This window comes from Heptranchias perlo, chromosome 20, assembly GCF_035084215.1.
Source record: "Heptranchias perlo isolate sHepPer1 chromosome 20, sHepPer1.hap1, whole genome shotgun sequence".
NCBI lineage: Eukaryota > Metazoa > Chordata > Chondrichthyes > Hexanchiformes > Hexanchidae > Heptranchias > Heptranchias perlo.
Genome location: NC_090344.1, coordinates 44,318,523 through 44,328,123, shown reverse-complemented (window position 1 = coordinate 44,328,123; position 9,601 = coordinate 44,318,523).

Below are 9,601 nucleotides of genomic sequence, written 5' to 3'. Positions count from 1 at the left end.
AAGTTTAAAAATTTGATGTACAGGATGCAGACTAGGTCATGTCGAGTAAGACTTTTTTTGAGGGAGTGGGGGGATTTCCATTATATGTTATTGTAGCAGTATTAGATATTCATTAAACACAGGTTTATAAACAGCAAAAATCTTCCCCAAAGTATTGAAACTATTATAGTCCAGCCCACTGTTAGCTTGGCAGTAAGTGTTCTTTACATCAAACAAAGACAACAATTCCACTGTCTTTCTTCATCCCCATCTTGTGGTGAGTGTGTGCATAGAGGTTTCACTTTCCTGCTGAATGACATTGCCCCCTCCGATAAAATGGGAATTCTCGTGGATTGGTAAATCCCACTTAAAATAGTGCATGGGGTCCATACATGTGTTACTCACCGTCTTCGGAGTTAGGGATATTTTTCTTTTGCTAGTTTTCTCTCCTGTTCTCCTGTCGGCATTGACTCCTGATGAGGTATGGTTTTCATCATCCAAGTGGATACTCTTCATATGAGTCTATACAGTGATTGTTAACTGGCCATTCTACCATGTGGTATCCTATTCTTACCTTCATGAGTACTTTTCCACCAGGATCACTGGACAGCAATCAAGAGAAGGAACCCCAGCTGATCTTCCTCCATCCCTGACGCAGGGGCACTGAAATTTCCCAATTCATCACAAGATAGCTATGGTTGAGGAAAACCATTCTTCGCTCCTCCATCCAGAAAGACCCTAATGTCCTTCCATTTCACCATCCAATTGTTTCTTGAAACCTTTATTTCTGCTACTCTTATCTGGAAGTCTGTGCCGTAAATTGACCACTCTATATTTACCTTTTACTAATTTAAATCTATGCCCTCTTGTTCCACTTTCGCAGTTTAACAAAGTAATATTCTGGATTCACCTTTTGCACTCCTTTAACTATCGTATCTCCATTAAGATCGCTTTCAGACACCTCCTTTCCAGGCTGAAAAGTCAAAGTTTTTCCAGTCATTCTTCGTAACTCCAATCTATCACTCTGGGGCCTCGATATTAACGGGAGGACGGGAAGGGTGCGGGGGAACCCGGTAGCGGGCAATGAACCAGTCAAGGGCAGGGTCCCCATTTAAATAACTCTTCTCTGACTCTCGTCCGACACCCGGCCAGATTGACTGTCTGGTTGGCAGGTGGGAGCAGGCATTTAGCGGCAGGAGGCCGCCAGTAGTCAGTGGAAGGAGGGATTTGCAAGGGATCGGGGGTTCCAATGACATCGGGCTGGTGGGGGGGGGCGCGAGGCCGGTGCTCGGGAGGCCCAAGGACTCCTCGAGGGACATGGAGGGGGGAAGCACTCCTGCTCCACTTGGACCACAAGGAGTTCTAAAAGGAGCAGATCTTTAATACTTACCTTGGCCAGTCGGCACTTCCCGCCTTGGATCTGCTTGGGCTGCCCAGAACGCGGGACTCCCTCTGAAGTTCATTCAATTCCATGTCGCGGTACCGACTATGTCATTGGTCCGTGGCTTTTGAATGTTAACTAGGCCCCTGCCAGCCTTTTGCACGATGGCCTGATTTGGGCCAGTAAAAAATTTAAACGGCTGGGAAGGAGCCGGGAGGTCGAATTTTAACCCCTCCCACTCACCATTAACTTTCATGTGCTCCTGTTCTCCCTGTATTTTATCTAACCACTTCTGCAATTTTATCTAACTGCTTCTTCCAATTCCATTGCCTCTCCCAGTTTGGTGTCAAATGTAAATTTGACCAATTTGCATTGAGTATCTAAATCTAAGACATTTATGTAAATTAGAAAGATTACTGGTCTGAACTCAGAGTGCTCGGCATCCCACTCAGTACTTCTCCCTGCCCCCCCCACCCCACCCCCACAAACCCAACATAACTCCTCTAACAAGGACTCTTTTTCTACCCTTTGCCCAATTTTTTTCATCCATTCCCAGGGTTCAATCTGGAATCCTTACAGATTTGAGTTTAACTATTAGCTTTTCAGGTGAGACTTTGTAAAATGTCTTTTGGAAGCCTCGGTACATCCAGTCACAGGGCTTTTCACAGTCTATTTGGATTGTCACTTCCTCAAAGTCGTTAAGGAGGTTGGTCAGAGAGGATCGACCTCTTCTGAATCTGTAGTGTTTTTTTAAGAAGTTATTATTATACAGATAATCCTCACGTTTACTTGTGATAATCAATTCCATTATTTTACACAGACTGGAAGTAAGACTAATGGGTTTGTAGTCCCCAAGTTGTTTTATCCCCCTTGTTGAATATGGGCACCACATTAGCCTGTTTCTAATCTACTTTCCCTACATTACAACAATGATTACACCAGAAGTAATTAATTGTGAAGCACTTTGGCATGTTCTGAGGTTGTGAAAGGCACTATATAAGTGCAAGTTCATTCTTTACTGATATCTCCCCATTGTCTAATGACTCCTTCATAATGATAGACTCTTTCAGTACATTGGGATAAGCACCATCCATCCCTGGGAATCCTTTGCTTTGGGTTTATCCAGGACTTCCAGCTCACTTACATCAAAGTTGTTGATTTTGCTTACGTTATCTTGGTTTAGGGAGGGCATGTTGCTCATCTCGTTCCTTGTGAATACTTGGAGCTGGCAATCATTCAGAATATTAATTATTTTGTCTTCATCCTCGGTTTCAAGCCTGTTTTCATCTCTGACTGCCCTCTTACTGTGGTTATAATAGTTAAATAGTTATAGTTCTAAAAAAATATTTCAACTTGTGCTGTTTTAACTTGTGTTTTTTTTTCTCGGTTCCTCTCAGCCCTTCTGCCCATCCTTTTAGCATATTTCTGCATTTTCATGTATTCATCCCAGTAAGCCCCTTCCTTTTCTCCCTGCAGGGATTTGTATTGTAGAATGATGAGTTAGAGTTTGTAGAGGTTGTTTTTCCTGTTTATTTCACTGAGTTAATCCATTTAGAGTCACATTTGTTTGGACTGAACATGTTGGTTTTAGAAATATATTTATCCTGCATGTTGTATTATTCCTTTAAAGCTATTCCACTTCTTCTCAGCTGAAGTGCTGTTGACTAACCTTTCCCAATCCATTTGTTCTTGTTGCTCCCCAATTTCTATGAATTTAGCCCTTTAAAAGATTGATTGCTGACTCCTGGTCTTGGGTATTTCTGACGACCAGATCATTTAGAATTTGATCATTCTGACTGCTGATCCCCAGTGGTGCTGCAATTTCCATCTCCTGTATGTATCCGGGTCATTAACAAATAACCTGTCAAGATGAGCACTACCTTTAGTGGCTTCCTTGATGCACTGTGTCATGAAGCACTCATGCATCACATTTATCTAAACCACTTGGGATTTACCAGTTTTTATTCAGTTGATGGCCTCTCCCATTAAATTAACTTTTCTGTCCTTGCATGCTGTTCCTATTTCTTTGTAGAATTGTCCTCCTTATGCTGATCTGGAAGTCTGTAACAGCACCAAGTGGAAACTTGGATTTTTCCATATTTAAGATGTCTAACCAGAGTAGTTCATTTTCCAGCTTGCCTCCTCCCAAAGGATCAACTCCTTTAATTCCCAGGTGTCTCTGACATCTAAGGTTACACCGCCTCCTTTTCTGAATACTTTTATACCCTTGAATGTTAAATTAATTTCCATCCTCTGGTATTTTAGCCATGTTTCTGTTATTCCCATTTCATTGTGGTTCCTGACTGCCACAACAGCCTCCAGTTCTGACATTTCCTACATTACAACTCTGACCACATTTTAAAAGTACTTCATTGGCTTTAAAGCATTTTGGGATGTCCCGAGGTCATGAAAGGCATTATAGAAATACAAGTCTTTTTTTCTTATTCCTAATGCTTCTAGAAATCATACATACATTTTATGGATTTACCTCCTTTCTTGTCCTTCAGTATCTGCCTAAACCTGGTCTTTTGAACCTGGTCATTGTCTGTACCCACCTGTTGACTACCTTCTCCCCAGTCTTGCCTGGGATTTGGTTTCCTCCTTGCCACCCCCAAACCTATCCAGTTTAAATGATTTCCAATTGCAGCCTCAATGTACCACAAGTCTCTTTGTCCCTAGTTTGTTCAGGTACAGCCAATCTCTTCTGAACCCAGTACTGTTTGTTCTGAAAATGTTCCCAGTTGTGTATGGCATTAACATTGTGGTTTTTACACAAGGTTGCCAGCCATTCACTCATATCCGAAATTGTCTTGGTGAATTCTCCATTCCCCATTTTGAGTTTAGAGTATGTGACTTTTAAGACCCTCATATTATTTCTCCCAATGCCATTTGCTCCTTCATAGACTGCCACCACTATGCCCATTCCTATCCCGTCCAGTATCCCTTCTAAACTTTCTACAATATCTAGTGCCTAGCGCCAAGCAGACAGCTCACCACCCTTCAGGTGTGGTCTTTACAACACCGGCCTATCCACTTTCTCTGAGCAAAGAATCCCTATGACCTTAATCTCTGTGATTTACAAACTGTGTTTCAGTCCAAGCTGTGCTCCCTTTTTCCAGCTGTCTCTTCTGAGACCATGTTTCCTTCTGCATTTGTAAACAGTGCCTGGATTCTATTCATTATTGCAATCTCGTGGATAGCTTCATAGGCTTTACTACCTCAGCCAACTTTAATATTCCACTATCCCCATTTCTTTGACTTCCCACAGCACTTGTTTTTTTTTATGGCAATTTTAAAGATCCAATTATGGTTTGCTCTGGTAGTCTGGAGTTAGTTGGACATTTCACTGACCTGTGATGACTCACTTATCCAGTCTAATAATATCTATTCACCCTCAAAAATCCCCTTGCTTTTGTCAGTCCTGCCCTGTACCATCCTCTCTAAAGCCATATGACTCTTAGCTTATTTATCAGTAAGCAATTACCTCATCCCTTCACCCTCCTATTAAAAACTGGCTTTCTTTTTGGGGGCCTCCTTACAACAAACACACAAGATTGCCTCCATCTTCTGCATACTTGTCTTATCTGTAATAAGAGCAGAAAATGCTGGAAACACTGAGCAGGTCAGGCAGCATCTGTGGAGAGAGAAACAGAGTTAACGTTTCAGGTCGGTGGTATATTGAGGCACACAGGAAATGAGTCGCCACCTCCCAAGAGAAGATGGGTGGGGTGAGAAAACCATTTCCTCCCTCTGGTGTTGGTGCCATCCTGCATGTTCCACTCAGCAAAATATGTATAGAGCAAAGGTTTATCAGTAAATTGATAATAATGTTGTGGTATTTTATGGCAACAGGTGCAGCAAACCTCCTTCTGTGGGCACCACCTGCTGAATGTCCTCTTCATCACATCTTCTGCAGTTCACGAGAAGAAGGTCATTCACCTAATCTTAGTTCATCCATCTAGTGTAACCCTAAAATCCTTCCATTGCAGCATCCAATTGTTCCTTAAATAATTCCGGGCTTTCACCTCCACGACTGTTGCTGGATATCGTTCCATGTGTTGTGTGAAGAGCTTCCTGATATCAGTCCTAAATTTGTCTTTTACTCGTTTCAACATTTGGCCCCTTGTCCTACTCTGCAAATTAATCTTTTAAATTTACATTTTCCATACCATTCATTCAATCTTGTACACCTCAAAAAGATCACCTCTCAAGATATCTTATTTAAAGGTTGAAAAGCCTAAATCTCTCCAGTCTTTTCTCATAACTCAGACCTTTGACACCAGGGGTCAGTCTTGTGACTCACTGCATTGCCTCCAGTGTTTGAATGTGTCTCAGTGATCAGAACTGGACATAATACTCAAGGTGTGGTCTGATTTGAATACTGTACACGTTGATCACTATCCTAGTGATCAACGTGTACAGTAAGCAATTACCTATTCCTACTTTACTGCTAGATCCAATATCAGTAAAGTAGGAATAGGTAATTGCTTACTGATAAATAAGCTAAGATGTTTTGATTATGCTGCAGTTCAATGTTCTGTTGACTTTGTTCATTGCTGCTCTACATTAGTTGGATATGCTGAGCATTGTCTACTAGGACTCGTGGGTCTATTTCAACTCCATTCACAGGTGTGTGGGTGTTGCCTTTTGTTCTTTTCTGTGTGTCGCATTTTACTCTTGCCTGCAATAAATTTCATCTCCATTTGTTTTGTCTGTTTACATATTTTGTCCAGCTCATTCTATAATTGAGCTGCCTCGTCCGATTCCACTGCTTCTCCTACTTTGATATCATCTGCAAATTCTTTATGTTCCAAAGTCCTACCCTGCTGGCAGTAGTTTCAGCTCACGGGCTCACCGAAGCTCAGAGTTTGGTGGTTGACTGAACTCTTCTTTGGTACTCGGTCAGAGCAACAATAAAACCACAATTTTTGTTCCTGCCGAAACTCAATGTCAGCTTATCGCAGGAATTTCTTTCCCACCACCTTGCGTTTTTTCCACTGAATTACTGTAGTGCGGACAGGCAGAGTTCCACATCCTACATCAATACCACCAAGGACTTTATTTTCTTATGGGAACAAAGCCTTGGCTAAACCATCACACCCAGCAAACTAGATTGTAAAATGCATCCCCTCCAGTGGTCAGGAATCACCAGGAAATATGGAATCTATCCTACCTTATCCTGTGTTTAGCAAGCAGCTACCCAGAGCATTGTACAAATTCTCTGAGGATTACTGACCTGGCAGATCACTGCCCCTACATCAAAAGAAAAGCAGATGTAGTCTCAGAGCACACATTCCAAGATCCTGTTTGTTTCTGGGGGTTAATATTGGTAAAGCTGTTCCTGTTAAGTTATTACCAGCTGTTTGTTGATCTTGATTTATTGAATGTCTCGGGATTCTAGTATAGATCCAATAGCAGTAAAGTAGGAATAGTTTGAAGTAGTTACACTCAGCTTGACGGACTTGCATCTCAGACAACTTTCGAGGTTCCTTAAAATAGACGTTATTTATTTATGAGCGGATCTTCCATCATATTATCGATAGGAAGTTGGAGGCGGTTCCAGAGAAAGGAGTGAGTAAAGAGGAAACAAAAGGTAGGAAACGAACTTCAGAGCCTAAAAAAAGGGAGAGAAAATTAAAAGGTAACATTTTTTTTTAACAGTGTTGTCACTTGAAAAAATATGGGTTAATAAATGAAAGCCTGCATGTATTTCTTGGAGGCAAATCGTGTTTGATTAACTTGATTGAGTTCTTTGAAGTAACGAAGAGGGTTGATGAGGGTGGTGCAGTTGATGTGTGTATATGGACTTTCAAAAGGTGTTTGATAAAGTACCACATAATAAACTTGTTGGCAAAATTGAAGTCCATGGGATTAAAGGGGCAGTGGCAGTGTGGATATGAAATTGGCCGAGGGACAGAAAGCAGAGAGTAGTGGTGAACAGTTGTTTTTCAGACTGGAGGGAAGTGTACAGTGGTGTTCCCCAGGGATTGGTATTAGGACCACAGATTTTTGATATATATTAATGACCTGGACTTGGGTATACACGGTATAATTTCAAAGTTTGCAGATGACACGAAACTCGGAAATGTAGTAAACGGTGGGGAGGATAGTAACAGACTTCAGGAGGACATAGACAGGTTGGTGAAATGGGCAGACACAAGACAGATGAAATTTAAGGCAGAGAAGTGTGAAGTGATTCATTTTGGTAAGAAGTATGAGGAGAGACAATATAAACTAAATGGTACAATTTTAAAGGGGGTGCGGCAACAGAGAGACCTGGGGGTGTATGTACTCAAATTTTTGAAGGTCAGGACAAGTTGAGAAGGCTGTTATAAAGGCATATTGGATCCTTGGCTTTATAAATAGAGGCACAGAATACAAAAGCAAGGGAGTTATGCTAAACCTTCATAAGACACTGGATAGGCCCCAGCTTGTGTATTGTGGCCAGTTCTGGGCACCACACTTTAGGAAGGATGTCAAGGCCTTCGAAAGGATGCAGAGGAGATTTACTGGAATGGTACGAGGGATGAAGGACTTCAGTTATGTGGAGAGACTGGAGAAGCTGGGGTTGTTCTCCTTAGAGCAGAGAAAGTTGTGGGGAGATTTGATCGAGGTGTTCAAAAGCATGAAATTTTTGAGAGAGTAAGTGAGAGACCGTTTCCACTGACAGGAGGTTCGGTAACCAGAGCACACAGTTATAAATAATTATCAAAAGAACCAGAGGCGACATGAGGAAAAATATTTTTGCGCAGCGACTTATTATGATCTGGAATGCACTGCCTGAAAGGGTGGCGGAAGCAACTTCAACAGTAATTTTCAAAAGGGAATTGGATAAATACTCAAAGGGGAAAAATTTCCAGGGCTGTGTGGAAAGAGCAGGGGAGTTGGACTAATTGGAGAACTCTTTTAAAGAGCTGGCACAGGCAAGATTGGCCGAATGGCCTCCTTCAGTGCTGTATCATTCTAAAATTCAATGAAAATTTCACTTAGCAGAGACCAATGTGGCAAAACTGTATCTCTGGAACAATTTCCAGAGAGCTGGGGATCTGGAGTTATTGAAGCTCTGTCTAGTGGTAGAAATGTACAGCTGCTGGTGTGACAGAGCTTTATAATGGGAAAACCCCATTGAAATGCCATCTGGAAACACGACAGAACGGTAAAGTCCAAATAACGAGTGTGTGACGTCGAACAAAGTTAAGATTTTGCTTGTGATGTTCAAGGTTTGGCACCTACGTGTTACATAGGATAAAGGACAGGGAGTTTTTTTTGGGTTGAGGGTTGGCTGACTGTTACGAGAATGTGTCCTCAGGAAGAGGGAGTGGGGAGTTCAAATCCAGCTTTTGTTGTTGGTTGTGCAAAGTTTTTTTTTACATGAATGTAGAATTTTAAGAGATAAAAGCCCAAAAAAAAACTTTCTATCAGCCGTAGTGTTTGGTGGCTATGCGGTTTGAGAGCTGACCTTGGAAAGGAAAAGTCTGAGGTTCAAGTCCAGGTTAGGGACAAGATAGAACAGGATAGGAAAGGTTAGTTTAATAATTTAATGGGGGGTGAGTGAGCTGAAGACTTGTTTCAATCGAATGAAAGCTTGAAGATGACTGCAGGGAGTGCCACCAGATACTGTGGGTTTTACTACTTTCTATAATTAAAAAAAGAGAATAAGCAAACAAAGCATGCTGTGGGATTCGAACCCACAATAGCTACTCTGCAAACCCTGTACCCTACCTTTAGGCTATGTTGGTTTTCACAAGTAAGGGGTTTTGGAACTTATACTTATCTTTCAGCTGGCACAATGTGGTCAGCTCAATGATAAATGGATTGGAGAAACATCCAAACTTTGCACTGGGAGCTGGTGTAGAGGTAAATTCCTAGTCTCATAATCTTTTGGTCTGGGGTTCAAATCCCAGGGTAGTTTTAATTTTAGTTTGTAACAATTTAATTTACATAATAAAAAATTGTTTCAATTGGATGATTACTTAAATAATGGTAACAATTAATTATCTATTTGATTTGATGGAGGTCAATGTACTTTTCATCTCAAAAACCCAGAGTCTGGAGGGGCCCCAGTCAAGAGCCACCATCTTGGTTGAGTGAATCCAGTTTGTTGGCTGCTTCTTAAGTTGCACTGAGATTCTGTTACCTCATTCACTAACAGCTCAGGGCATTACTGGAACTCTGCTTGAGCAACACTCAGTGATCGCTCTTCAACCTGACTGACTCCAATGAGCACCATTTTATAATCTC